The sequence below is a fragment of the Chamaea fasciata genome, unplaced genomic scaffold (assembly GCF_029207755.1).
Source record: "Chamaea fasciata isolate MVZ Bird 193981 ecotype frontalis unplaced genomic scaffold, bChaFas1.0.hap1 SCAF_3, whole genome shotgun sequence".
NCBI classification, from domain to species: domain Eukaryota; kingdom Metazoa; phylum Chordata; class Aves; order Passeriformes; family Sylviidae; genus Chamaea; species Chamaea fasciata.
The window spans coordinates 101,071,518-101,084,703 of record NW_027094088.1 but is presented as its reverse complement, the minus strand read 5'-3'; the positions used below and the strand labels follow the sequence as shown (position 1 = coordinate 101,084,703).

At 35.3% G+C, this 13,186-nt stretch overlaps 1 long non-coding RNA gene across 1 annotated transcript in view; it reads right to left on the bottom strand.

The window, feature by feature from the left end:
* The window catches only part of LOC136287856 (uncharacterized), a 42,357-nt gene extending 30,053 nt beyond the window's left edge, over positions 1 to 12,304 (bottom strand). The window contains exon 1 of the long non-coding RNA XR_010720390.1: positions 12,099 to 12,304. This is a non-coding gene — a long non-coding RNA (uncharacterized lncRNA). The remainder of the gene's footprint in view (positions 1 to 12,098) is intronic.
* Between the last annotated feature and the right edge of the window lie 882 nt (positions 12,305 to 13,186).

The following is a 13,186-nucleotide window of genomic DNA, read 5'->3' as shown; positions in this document are numbered from 1 at the left end:
AACATGTGAAATGTCTGGGGAAAGGACCAAAAATGGTAAAGAGATTGGTCAGTATACTCATCTGAAAAACTCTGCATCTGTTCAGTGCAGTCTATTTTGTACTTTTATTGAATCCTTTTTCTATCTTGGGGTTGACTGCATTTCCTACCTGAGGCTCGTGTATATGCTAGAGAACTCACAGCCAAATAAGCTGAGTCCTAGGAGAAGAGTTCTATTTGACAAGCTCCTGGAGTGGAAAGTTGATGTTGGGGGGCCCAGCTCTGGATGACAGCAACTAGGGGAGACTGGGGTCTGGGCACCAGCAACTGGCTTGACCATATAAATCTCACTGTAGGAAAAGGTCCATGTGCACATGTATATGTATACATATGTGTGTGTATGTGTACATGCCAGTATATTCCACTAGCAAGCTTTATCCCTGCTCTGCAGGAGGGAAGGGACAGGATCAAGCCACTCATGTTGTTTGCTGTGTTTCTGCATGTGTGGCAGCACTGGCATGGCTCTGTGTGCTATTTCTAGTGTGTGTGCTTGTGGAGGGGATGTGGTTATCCTCACTGATGGCTGGAGCTGAGAGCATGAAAATTCAGTGGCCCTGAAAATATGGGGCTGTGACAGGAGAAAAGAGCCTGGGCCCAAATTTATGTCTCAAAATATTTTACTAGAAATCTCAGTCTCTGAGCCAGATAAGTTAGAGAGCCCTCATTATTAGAGATGTTCAGATTAAACAAATATCTGTCAAGAATGGCATAGATGCAATTGATCTTACTCGGGGCAGAATGGACAAGGTAAATGAGGTCACTTCCAGCCTTATGATCTCATTAATCTCCATCATTTGGACCATTATTCACACTCTAGGAAATAAAAACAGCCACTGACAGAGTTGGACTTGTTTTTTCTGAAAACAAGGAGGCTAAAGGGTGAGCTTGTGTCCTGGAGGAGACTCAAAGGTGAGCTGCAGCTACCTGAAAAGCAGTGACAGACCAGAGTGTCATTCTTGTCAGTAAATAAATGATGAGAAGGATAAAGGGAATGAGAGCAAACTGTGGATCAGATGGTTCAGATTAGACATTTAGGAAAATATTCAACATTAGAAAAGAAATGTAGCATTGCAGCAGGATTGCCAGAGCAATTGAAGATAACTTTCATCCTTTGCATGGTATTTAAAGCTCAGTAGGATAAATTGTTAGATGCCCTGATCTATAATTGTCAATGGTCCTGCTTCAAGTGGGAGCTGAACTGTCTGACCTGCAGCAATCCCTTACAACCTGCTGTTCTGTGATTCTGTGACCCCTTTGACAGCTGCCTTTGAATGACACTGGGCAGGTCATGTTCCAGCAGTTTGTTAATGGGGTGGACACAGGCTGTCATGACTTAGCTGGGTAACTGATATAAGCATGACTGGAATTTTAGCACTTCTGAGTGACCAGTGCTGAAATTTTCTGTTTCATCTTGAAGATAACCCCTTTCACCGCATTAAAAAATGGTACTACTACTTCACAGATGTTATATCTGAATCAGCAATGTTGAGTTTTTCTTAGGACACTATTATCAAGGGGAACAACCTATACTATGGACTACCCATGCCTTGTAACAAATTATCAACTAAATATTTTGTGTTTGTATTGAAATTAAGCTATTTATATTGAAATTAATTAAATAGGACTTCTAACAAATGTGTTTGTACGAAGGAAGTCCATGGCAGTTCAGAGCAGTTTAATGCAAGTACAAAAGGCCATTGAAGAGTCTTCAGTTATTAAAATTAAATAAAAAAAAATATTTTTTATAAATCATCTTCCTCCACTGCTTATGGGCTTCATCAGATAACATGCAGATGTGCTGAACGACATAAGCTCTCTTTACAAACAATAGAGAGACATAAGTACTGTGAGGGTCTCATTTACGCACCCTGAAGTTAATATTTAAAAGATAGAAAGGAATTGTATCCATTATTTTCATTTTCCATAAAAGATCACTAAGGAAAGTAGCTTAAATGCATTTGTTCATATTGTAATGCCTCTGTATGCATAGATGCAAGATGAAGTAGAAGCCTTTGAAGCATTACAAAGCAAACAAAACCAGCATAGTGTGTAGAATAAAAAGAAACTCATGATGGGCTTCAGAATCCTGCACTCTTAGGAACTGAGCAAGAAAAAGAAAAAACTTCCTGGCAATTTTTACCACTCCTTTATAGCTAAGAGGTACTAGACAAGTTCCACAGAGGATTTTTGTTACTCACTGGTGCTCCTGGGTTTCCTTATCCATGATGCATGAAGCTTTCTTTAGCTGATGATGAGAGTTAAAAATGGTAGGGATTTCCCCAGACTTTTTTTTTTTTTTTTTTTTTTTTTTTTTTTTTTTTTTTTTTTTGGTCTGGGGATATTTTTGGACAGCAAAATGGTGTAATTCTACCATTTCATATCTATTTTACCAGGCCATATAACTACTTGAAACAGAAAGAAAACTTAGAATGATTTCCAAAGATCTGCCCATTGAAATGACTATTTAGGGAGGAGACCAAGCAAATAAGTATACCAGAGCTTCAGTAGCAGTTCTGTATAGTATCCCAAATGAGCCTTTCAGTGCCTTTCACATAATGTTTTCTCACCCCATCCACTGCCATCACAAGCCTATCAGTTGAAATAAGGAAAGGGTTGCTTGCTTGAAGATTTGGATAATGTTAGGTGCAGTGAAACTGAATCTCCTCTCAACACGTCTAGAAGCTGAAGCCTAGATGCATGGAGAATTTTGATACCAAAAGCTTAAACTTGTCCTGAAACTGTTTTAATGTGTCTTTGTTTATGTAACAGTCTGGCACATACTTTCAACTAGTCATCTGGTCTGAATAGAGAGAGACAGATGGCAATTCATCACACCTATCTTAGACATATACATTTGGACAGGATGAAAAACCTTCTGGAAATGCTTAACTCTTCACTGGATGTAACTCCTATTTATGTTATTAATTCTGACTTTGGAATTTATCTTTGAAATTGTGCTTGATATAATAGCATGTCTACACCATAAAGTGCAACATGGTTTAATGAGGTATGCCTTCCTGAGGTGGATAGATCACATTATGTAGTGTACTTCCATGAAGAGAAAATGCTTCAAGACACAAAATTCACAACCTGTGGAAATTATTTGCTCAAAGATTATAATATTACTTCTTGATGTATGATACCACATTTGCATAATTCATCATTGCTCTGTGATGTGAATACTTGTCAGCTGGACCATATGTTAGGGAACTTTGCATCATGTCTCCCAGTGCTTCTGGACCTTAGAGAAGTCAATAAAATATTTTCTTTAAAGCTATAGGGTTGGCTTGCCACAGGTGTCACTGAAAAAAATAAGGATTTAGGTATTTCAATTTCTTTTGAAAAAGTTGTTTTATGGTGGAGTCACCTGACTACATATAATATCTGCTGTACCTAATATCGTGAAATATTACCTCTGCAAGCAATGAGATGCACCTTTGAAAATAAGGCAGACAGGATCAATAACAGGTGAGATAAATTGCCCTACAAATTACAACCAGACATCTAAATTTAGCCAAAATAAAACCCACCCTCATAGCTTTAACAGAAGTAGCCAAACACAATTTAAAATGGCAGAAAAGGCATCAAAAGATAGTAAGAAAACCTATGTTGAATTATTTTTTGTACATGCCTCCCTATCTTTATTTGAACAGGAGAAAGACCTCTAATTGACTACAAGGCATAGTATGATGTCATTTCCAAAATGATAGCACATTAAGAAAGGCAAGATGAATCATGTTGTATGACATATGCATTATAAAAGATATCTCCAGTTTGAAAGTAGTAATGCAGCTATGAAAGGTGCTGATGAGAACTCATCTGAATTGCTGCACATTCTTAATAATTTACTATCAAAACCAATGTATCTGCACTGAAAGAGGAAGAAAAAGAGATTATCAGAATGATCAGGAAGAACAGCTGTGTGTGAGAGGGCACACAAAGAAAACACATGAAGTTGGTGAAGGCTTGAGAGGCTACCTAGAACAGAGGCTAGACCATGTTAAAGGAAAAGAGTAGGTATTTATTAAAAGGTCTTCAAAGGATACACCTTGGGTAGTACAAGAGCCTGGCTGTGGCTAAACCCAAGATGGACGACGGGTCACACTTTTTCAGACTTTTGTAAGTTTTGGTCCTTTTACATATTTGGGTTAATTGTCCAGTTGCAGTTTCAGGTTATGAAGTCCCATCCTCCCAGACTGCTGTCCTCAATTTGCTGTTATTTATACTTTTTGGGTCTGATGCTGCAATGGTGTCCTTGGTTCTCTGGCTGGAAAAGGATTGTTTTGTCTAACTCTACCCTGTGAAGAGAACTTTATATGAAATTCGGAGTCACACATTAAGGTAGTACAGAATCTGGATAATATGAAAGCTAAAACTTTCATATTATCCAGATTATCAGTGGAAGTGAATGTTAATGCCCACACCAGGAAGTTTTCTCTCAGCAACACACAACATCTCTGCATGACACCACGTGTTGAAAGGGCCAAAGTGCTACTAAATCTCTCAGCCTCCACCAACACTTCTGTCTCAGGGATTTCCACAGCATACATGAACAACATCTCACATGCCAGCTGGCCCGCAGAGCACATAGTGAACCAAAATGCACTGCAGGGATTGTTACAATCTCTGTTAACTCCATCTCTGGGGTGCCTCTCAGTCTGGCCATGTAAATAGATGCCACTTTTAGATCAGGTTGAATAAACTATTCTTTTTCTTTACTTGGATACCTGGGGAGGGGAAAAATAGTGAATCATTGTAAAGATCCTGATGCCTTAGTCTGACAGCAGCTACTTATGTATGTGTCCTTGGCTACAATAAAATACATTTCAGCTCATTTACACCAAATTTGATGCTTCAAATAAAAAACAAACAAACACCGAAACCCCACACCACAAGAAACCAACAAAGCAAACTTTTCTATAGACTATGAAGAAGTCATTATCTTTTAAGGGTAATACTGCAATCTTAAATGTTGCAAATATAATAAATACGATAGTAAAAAAATGGCTTTGGAAAGGTACTGGATATATTAAGCAGTCAGCCTTAAAAGAGACTTCTAATAGATAAGTTTATCGGCCTGTGCTGTTATCTAAGCTTTCGTCTTCTTCTACTGGGAATACCTGCAAATACAGAGATAATGCACTCAGACTCCAGCTAATTTTTATCTGTGGAAAACACTACTTCTTAGGGGCCAGCACTTCATGTATCAGGTTATGCATATATAGGATATGTGTGCATGTAAATATATAAATATATATTTTGAAATATTTTTTCATTCCTCTTTGTGTGTTTTTAGACACAGCAAGAAAACACATAATAGCTAATCAAGTATAATTTCATATTATTTAATTGATGTATTTATATTCACCTTGTATTTATGTTCATCTTGTTTTTCATAGCTAGTGGCTCCACATCTGTTTGCCAGTATGACGTCTTATTGTAAAAGACATTTTTCCAAATAGATTTTCTGTAGAAAACTTCTCTCTCAATAGTTTATGATTTAAATGTGAATTATCTTGAAATACAGAGACACTATTTGCAGTATACAATTACATTTAGAAGAACTGAATATCGTCATTATTACAGTCAACGCTATGTTGCATTTACTTAATTCTTTTTAGGATGGTTTCTTACATATTACATCAATATTACACATATTTGATGTGAGTTCAAAAGAATTGAATAGTCTTCCCTTTTTCTTTTTAAAAAATATTCATTATTTAAAAGCTTAATTATCTGGGTACTCTTTTTGATAATCCTGTAGAGGAACTTTATTTACAGAGGCTGAATGCATCACATTATCTGAAAAAAAGGCCCGTTCTAAGATCAGTCCTGTTCTTACATGGTGATATTCCAAGAACAAAAATTATTGTCATAAAGTCTTTGAAAATTCAGTGTGATATTTAACATGTTTATTGAAACTTAGTATCCATATTGGTTTTTGACTGCAAAGCGAAAAGATTTTTACAACACAGTGAAAGGGATACTCACATCATCCATTTTATGCAGCTGCAGGCTTCTACCTCACAGGTGGTTCCGAATAGCAGATTTTATGCCTCAAGTATGTACTGCACAATAAAGGAATTTTCCACGCTTATATGTTCACAGAATAATATAACTTTTGAAAGTGTTTTCAGATTAAAATTTCTGCTGAAATCAATGAAATATGAGCTATGAAAAACACTGAAAATAGTGTTTTACCTAGCAGCTGACCTAATAAATATTTACATCAGTTACACTTTCAGTTATTTATATTGTAGGGATTGCATTAATATGTGTATTGTTTCAGAATATCTTTTATCTTCAACCCAGACTAACCACATTTTTTAGTTTGCTTTTTATTGGCTACGTAACTGCATAAAATACTTCTATTTTTAGTTCATGTCTGTACTTCATTAAGTTCTGGATGGTATTTTAGGAGCTCTTAGAAAATACGAATAACTTTATATATACTGAAATGTTCTTGATTACAGAAATTTACCTGAAAGGAGTTTAGTTCACAGCAAACCCATGAAAAGATGGAATTCAGTCATTGATTGGTGCATAAAGATAGAGAAAGCTAATTAAATACCCAAGTTGTAAAATGAAGTTTAACAATTGTTTAGTAAAGCATGTAAAAGAAATCAGAATACTATAAAATGTGACAAGTAAACCTCTCTTCAAAATCACTTAAATTTGTAATTTGATTGGCAAATTCTCAACAGACATAAAAATACCAGTGATCCAGAGTACATTTTTATGTCTAATATTAATTTGTAGAAAATGAAAGTCATCAGCATTTAAAACATTCCTGACAGAAAATTAAAAAAAAAAAAAATCAAAGGTAAACCAACTATTACATTTGGTTTCATACAATGAAGTTGATATTGTCTTTATTTGCACATCATAACTGTTCTCAGTCTGACTAGTGGTTTTATTTTCAGACCACACTTGTACGTGACCAATAAAAATACAACTATCTGTAAACCTGGAGAGCTCAAACACATCCAGTACAACAGACAATTCATGTGGATGTCAAATAAAGGGTATTTAAGGTAATATAGAATATTCATCTGCTAATTGCATTTGCATTTCTGTAGGTTTTAAGGGTGAATTGTTCTCATTTTAATAATGTATTCTTTCAAGAGAGTCTGTATTTCTGAAAAATTGACAACTTTCTAACAGATGAGCTGGTTAAAAGTTGTATGCTCTCTCCACAGCCCTTGTAAGTATATCCAGCTCTTTTTTATACAACTCCAGGTGATGTAAATTAGACTACCCTGAATTAAAAGCAAGGAGAAGTTATCTTATTTATAATCTAGGCATTCCAGCCTTGTGTATGAGCTGTTGTACTGAAAAAATTTGCCTCATTAGGTAAATAATTACAATTCTGCCTTTGAGGTTAATTTTTCAGGAAACAAAAGAAGTCTTAATAGCTCTTAAGGATGGTGGTCATATTTTTTATGCATTTATTAAAACAACAGTAAGAAATTTAAAAATAGAAATTGCAAATTTTTTATTTATTTTGTATGGTCATAACACTGAGAAGTCAGAGTGATGAAGCCGGGCTCATTTTCACTAGCTTTATGCAAACATAAAGTGCATATATATAAATTAACTTTAATAAGCTTTGTAAATGTTTTTGGTTCTGGAATTTATAGAGTATTTGAACAATGTTTTTCATACTGACATTTTCTAATTTTTGCCATATTAGGATCATAAGTTTAAGAAGTTTTTTCTTTCTTGTAGAGAAGTAAACAATATTAATGGATGATTCACCTACTTTTTGCTTTATAACCCTAGTAATAATAGTTGTTGCCTTTTCTTGGTCATTTGGCTTAAAAAAAAAAACCTGTCTATGTTCAAAAGAGATGGATCATTGTAAATATTAATCACAACTCACTCTTTGTATGATGCATTAGGAAAGTTCAGTATCTCACAAAGTGAGAAGACACCAAAACTGGAAAGTGGAAGCTGCCCTTGAAAAAGCAAATGTAAATCACATTTCCTGGGGGGAAATTAGGTATTTTCTTTCACTTGAGGATTCTAATCTTTAAATTGCTTTGGTTTTGAATACTTGAACTGGCTTAGTCAAAACATGGGGGGACTTACAGGGTCTTCCACCATTATGAATAATACCACTCCCTGTTAGAGATGGGTGTCCTGCATTCTGTTCCCTGCTCCCCCTCACAGCAATGGCCGTCATTCATCCTCTACTTCACCCTTGACCAGTGAGATATAATTTATTAAGGGCTATAGCTTTTCCAGGCCTTTTTGTTTTGATGTATTGTAACAGTATAGAGTAATCCAGTCTCTGCCAAACTAAAAAACAAAAAAGCACCCATGAGGAACTGGAATGCACATAAATTCTAAAAATGCAGAATATATTATATTTAAAACATATTTAGATTGAAAAAGGAGATGCTTACAGTTCCCAAGACTAAAGTAATACACAGAGAAAGCCACACTGGTAGGAAATATAAACTCTAGTCTCAGTCCAGATGAAGTAAAATAAGTGTTGGAAGATCTAATTTATGTTAAATCCCTCACCAATGAGCTATTTTTGTGTTTTAATGAGGTTTAAATGATATCTGTACTCTAAGAAATGCTGCTCCACAGGCAGTATCAACTTTCTGATGCTGAGCACATTGGTGCAATTAGGATTCTACCTAGAAGCATAAATTTAAGTTACATCTATTCTAGTAAATTACAAAGTTTCAGGGACCATTCCCAGCACTGTGATCCAATAATCTGAAGTGTTTAGTGTCACCCCTGAAAAAGCTGTGTCTTGGGCCAATTCCTACTTCCAACAACCTTTTTTTTGAAGCTTTCTCTTTCAAGGTCTGAGAGACTTTAATAGCATGGATTTAGGCCATTAAGCACCTAAGTCCAATTATGGACACCAGCAGTGGACTTGTATATCCTGTACACTGCAATTTAATGGTTAATGCTACAGCTCAGGTGACTGTGGAGCTTTAAAAAACAAAATTAAAATAATTCTGGAATTAAGAAGCTTCACAAATAGGTTAGAGTTTGAGGAATGAACACATCCAGACTCATGTTTTCTAAGTCTCAGTTTCTTCAAGGAGACTCCTGAAATTAGGATAAAAGTAATCTCAAGTATTTTTTTCCTCCACTACAATAGGAAACTACAGTTTTGAGGTTAAATATAGAAGATTCCCTTTAGTAAATTGAATGAATTTGTGATATTCTATTCCACAACAGAAAGCTCCCTATTAACCTTCATCTTATGTAGATTGTAAATCTGAAAAGATTAATCTAATCTCATATACCATTTCCATAAATGGCTTTTCATTGAGCATTATGAGTAGAATTTTTTTTGCGTTTGTCTGCAGGGTACTATGTCATCATTCAATCTAGAGCTTTAAGACTCTTTTAATTTTTTTTTGTTTCTTTTAGCCATATATTTTGTATGTTTCTAGCACATTTCTTCTACCACCTCAGGAAGTCGTTATTTCACAACTATCTTTATGTTCTATCAAGAAGCTGAATATGCTGTTATAAAGAAAATGAACCCATATATATATAAAAATTAGTGCATCACACAGACATTCTGTTTAGGACAGAAAGCTAATAATCCAGCATTTCCTGCAGAGGCAAAAATCACTTGCAAGCAAATATTAGCACAAGACACAGAGGGGTCCCCAGGACCTGGAAGTTCTGCTGTGCTTATAGCTGCTGTTTCAGTGTCCTTGAACTCATCTGTCATAAGAACTACACAGTTTCAGACTTCATTAGTATTATTGTCTCATTTGTTGATTTCCATGTCATTTGGCACAGGATGTAATTTAAAAATACTGAAAACATTTACAGTTTTGTTCATTTGTTCATTTTGTGAAGGTTTCTTATTTCAGCAATTTCATATTTCACTTTATAAACACTTTGTAAACCAAAAAGTTGGCATAAATTTGTTCTTAAATTTTGTGCTAAGTGTGAACTTTTTTACTTTAGAAAGAAGAAGTTTTGAAGAAAAATTTAAACCCCATGATCTTTGCTAGGAATATTTTCTAATTATTGAAAAAAAAAATTGCGGTGAGAGTTTTTAATTTTTTAATACACATATTTCAAGCAGCAAAACTTCACTTGGAAAAGTTTTGTCTATAACCTTACTCTTATTAAGACTTTCTTCATGACACTGAAAACGTTTGTGTTTAATTCCTTTTAAAATTTGCCCTGTGCTGCTGAGATTGTTTATGTGCTGATCAGACCTTGTTATTAAAAGAGTGAAGGCTGTTCAAAAAAGTCAGAGTTCTACTACACAAACTTAAATTACAGATTCCTTAGCCATGAAAAATGTAAGAAACGCATGGAAAACAAGAAAGGACATAAATATCTTTCTATCCAGACATTTTAAGAAACAAAAACCTCATATGAATTACAGTTTATTCTGTACTCTTGAACTTCCATTTAAAATTAAAGCCCAAATCTCTTGCATACATCACCTCCACTATCAGAAAGGTATGAGAGGAACAAGGAAACTAAGGTGTGTCAGTGGAAGGCAAATCAGCCATGGCTTATAAAACATACATCTGGAAAGAAGCTTCTCCTCTTTCCAAATTCCAAGGTAAGTATATCAAAGATCGTTTTTCCTGAATTAATTTTCCTGAATTCCTACTTGTTGTTGAGCTAGTACTGGCTTTCAACTTAAAAAAAATCCCAAACCCGCTTTTCCCTTTCTATCATGTCTCACTTTAGATGCATATATATGTATAAAGAATAGACCTAGAATAATGAAAACACAAACAGCATGATACAGCTGTCACAAGGCCTTCTGGCAGCAGTAAGGCATTCTTACAATCAATAATTTTATATTTATCTTTTGCAAAAAAATGTAATAGCTTTTATTTTATAAAATCTTCCCGAAGCATATCTAATCACCGTGTATAGAAAAAAAAGCCTCAAATACTGGTTTTGATGACAATTTTGCGCAGATATTTTAAGTTTTCATAGAAGTTCCTATCAAACACATGACAAACAAAGGATTTCTGATTAATCTGCTGTTGTGTGTGTGTGTGTGTGTGTGTGTGTGTGTGTGTGTACACATACATAAACGTGTATATGTGTATGTATAGTTTTTTATATTTATAGTAATCATTTCCTCTGGTTGTCATATCCAGTTGGAGTTCTGTAAAAAGTCTACCCTCTTCAATCCTATGCTATTAAATATTAATGTAAGTTCTGTGTTACTTTTTCTTTAAAAATTGTTTTCCTAGGTTTCACTATACTTTAGGAGATAGACATCACAACTAATTTTAACTTCTATTAAATAAGAGAGACCTGTAGAGATTAGGCAGCCATTCGGAGGCATGAAAACAGACTGACAGTGTTCTCTGAGAAAATCTTGGTCTGTGATTAATGATCCCCTTGCACACAAATGCTTGTTTTGTTCAGATACATGGTATATCTGAAGTTTAATACTGAATTACAAAAAATAGTGTTTACTTTCAGGAGACCTTTGGGAACAATAGCAACCTTCAAAACCATTCCTGAAAGACTTTTTTGTCATCTATAATAACTGTTATTACTGGTTTATTTGTCAAGTTAATGCAAGTTGTTGTAAATATTATTTCAGTCTTACGTGCCTAAACTCATTTCTTGCATAAGTACTTTTAAAAGTAGCATTTTATATTTGGCTTTTTATCTCATAATCAGTGGTAAGGTAGGACTAAATTATTCAAAACTTCCGAGGTCATCTTCTGCCTTCAGCCTAAACCTGAAAGACATATATCTGAGAAAATAAATCTCCCTGCACATTCTTTGTTGTTCCTTGGTAAACATAACTTTGTGTAGGATATCTACCTCAGATAAGTGGCAGTAAGCAAGAACAAGGCACCTTCATAAAGAGAATAGACAAACCTTTCATCTACAGATGGAAGGTTTCTTGGTTTAAGGCACATTTGGGACAAAACCTCCGAATGGGGTTCCTCTGGAAAAGCAAACCCAAATGGCTGCAGCCTCAACTGGTCTGGGAAAGAATTTCCTTGGAGAAAAGTGGGGAAAACTATTTATTTACCAAAGTGCCCAGAAGCATAAAAAATTAATAATATGAAACAATCAAACCTCTCGCTGTTCTGAAGAGGGATGGGAAATTCCGAAAGTTCTTGCCGTGGGTGTGGCTCGGCTCACTCAGTCCCTCTGGTGCTGGAAAATGCCGTCCTGGGCCCCGGTGGGCTGCAGAAGTGAGCTCCCAGTGCTCTTCTGGATTTTCAGTCCAGAGCAGGTTTAAACAGTCCCAAGAAAAATAAAAAAAAAAAACAGTCCAGGGAACTCCTCTGCCTCAGCTAGGTAAACTAACTAAAAGCACAGGAGATCTCTGTCCCATTGTCTGTCTGTTCTAGAGACGAACACAGTTCAGGAGAAGGAATGAGGAGGAGTTAGTGCAGTTTCTGCAAACAAACTGCCTGCTGCTTCTTTCCCCTCTTTGCTCTTGGAACCAGTCTTAAAGGTACACAATACAATATCCAAAATAACAGAACAGACAATTGGGGACACAGGCATCATAAAGTCACCCCAGGACAGAAAGTATGTTATACCTTTATACCATGAACAACTACAGTGTAGTGCAGACACAGAAAGTGAGTTTTTTTAAAAGATTTTGTTTCTTGTAATCTCTAAATCTATTATAAAGAAATCAGTATTTCCTGAACTGTGTTCTTATGGTTCAGTTAGAACGCAGATGGTTGTATAACTTTGAGAATAAATGTAAAAGTTCAACTTTCATGCAGCTGGAGTTCTTGGCCTTTACAATGAATAAAACTACCAGTTTCCATCTAGAATTTGTATTACTCAATGCATTTATTTAAATGTACAGCTATTACAAGAACAACCCTGATGTCCTTCTGTGTGTGTAGAGCTAATTGAAACTGAAGTTTGGGCACTAAAAATCAATGGGAAATGACTTTCCCAGATTATGTGAATAAAATGCTTATATTCTGTAACTCCCTAATGTATTTTAAGAAATATACGCTTAATTTTCTATATGGGAAAAAAAACCCTGTCTGTGAGAACATTTTAACTTAAAGCAGAGAAAAAGAAACCCTTTCATAAGGCATACTTGAAGGAAGAGTCTACTTACTGTTTTAGTGAGGCTAAAATGCTCTGTGTTTTCTGGTCGTTGTTTCATCTTGATACCCAGGATGGCTTTTAAC